The sequence below is a fragment of the Cornus florida genome, unplaced genomic scaffold, assembly GCF_030987335.1.
Source record: "Cornus florida cultivar Cherokee Brave unplaced genomic scaffold, ASM3098733v1 CherokeeBrave_3.0.0_Hap2_Chr11, whole genome shotgun sequence".
NCBI classification, from domain to species: domain Eukaryota; kingdom Viridiplantae; phylum Streptophyta; class Magnoliopsida; order Cornales; family Cornaceae; genus Cornus; species Cornus florida.
Window position 1 is genome coordinate 22062283 of NW_026775581.1, and position 1641 is coordinate 22063923.

A 1641-nucleotide genomic window follows, 5' to 3' on the forward strand; every position below is an offset into this window, starting at 1 on the left:
GCAACGTCAGATTTGTGGAATTGATTAGGATTAGTACTCTTTTGATCGTGTTTTTACTTTATTTTTATTTTTCTTTTTGGTTACTTATTGTGTTGTTTTTACTTAACTAGGTGTTTTGTTGGAGAGGAAGCAAGCAAAGGAGCCATTGAGCATTCAATTCAATCAAGCAAAGAAAGCAAAAATCTAAAAATTCTAAAATTGCTAAGCCAAGCTTTAAAATTTGGAGTTGAAGTGCTAAAGGACCTTTGTGAGATTTTCTTTACTCAATCCCTTAGTTAAATCGTCGGCCCACGTGAAGGCTTATTTTTTATTGTCTTGCATCATTATTGTTAAAGTATGGGAGTATGAATTAAATGTTTGTGGAAGAAGTCTAATTGCATTGTTGTGAAGGCATAGTGTTTGTCATTCTTTGTGTTTGTTGTGTTTTGTATTGTGCATGCATGGGCGTCGTTCATTGAGACCAACTCTTGTCCCTCTTGATTTGCATCTTGAATCTATCATTAGAAATCCTAGGGGAAGAGGAAGTTCAAATAGAGCCAATCTTTCAATGGATGACCATAATGATAATCATGTTGAGGACATTGGTCACATAGACCAATAAGGTATCCTTCATCCCAATGTGTACAATGAGAACATACAAGTACCATTAGGTATGCCTAGGCCATTTATTCACCAACCACCATAACAACAAGGCCAAGTTCCATATGGAATGCCAAGGCCAATGTATGCTCCACAACCTCCCATCAACAATCAAGGAATTCAAAACCAAGGTGTTCAAGTTGCACCTCAAGTAGCTAATCCACCTCTTGCTTTAAGAGACCATTATGTGCCTAATGAGTATAATGCACCTACATGCATCCAATTGCCTCCATTTAGAGCACATCATTATGAAATTAAGCCACAAACCATTCAAATGCTTCCTAACTATCATGGACTTCCAAGTGAAGAACCTTACAAGCATTTTGATGAGTTTCTTGAAGTATGTTCCACCGTAAAATATACGGACATGCCGGAAGAGGTTTTAAGACTCAAACTTTTTCCATTCACCTTAAAAGACAAGGCAAAGTATTGGTTTAACAATCTTAGGCCTTTTTCAATCACTTCTTGGGCAGAAATACAACAAGAGTTCTTGAAGAAGTATTATCCGGTTTTTAAGACCAATGCCATGAGGACTTCAATTCGAGAATTTTCACATGGGGATGGAGAAATATTTCATGAGGCATGGGAACACTTCAATGAATTACTTACGAAGTGTCCACATCATGACATGCCCAAATGGCAATTAGTGCAATACTTCTTTGAGAGTTTATCGAATAACTATAAGGGTATGGTTGATGCTTCCATGGGTGGCTCATACATTGATAGGTATGAGGATGACGTGTGGCATCCCTATGAAAGCATGAGTGAAAATTTTTTACATAGAACATTATCATCCAAGAATGGTAGAAATTCACAAGGTAGGAAGAGTGTTGTCTTACATCAAGTCGAACATTCAAATGAAATAGCCGCCGAAATGAAGTCTTTGTCTCAAAGGTTTGATCAATTTTTGATTAACCAAAACTCGGTGAACCAAGTATCTTCCTTCCCTAACCATTCTCATCGTGCATCAAATGAAACATGTATGACTTGTTCTAGTGTTCT

At 37.1% G+C, this 1641-nt stretch overlaps 1 pseudogene; it reads right to left on the minus strand.

Annotated features, from left to right (window-relative positions):
- Positions 1 to 1170: 1170 nt before the first annotated feature.
- On the minus strand, positions 1171 to 1269 carry LOC132287538 (small nucleolar RNA R71; annotated as a pseudogene).
- Positions 1270 to 1641: the final 372 nt, after the last annotated feature.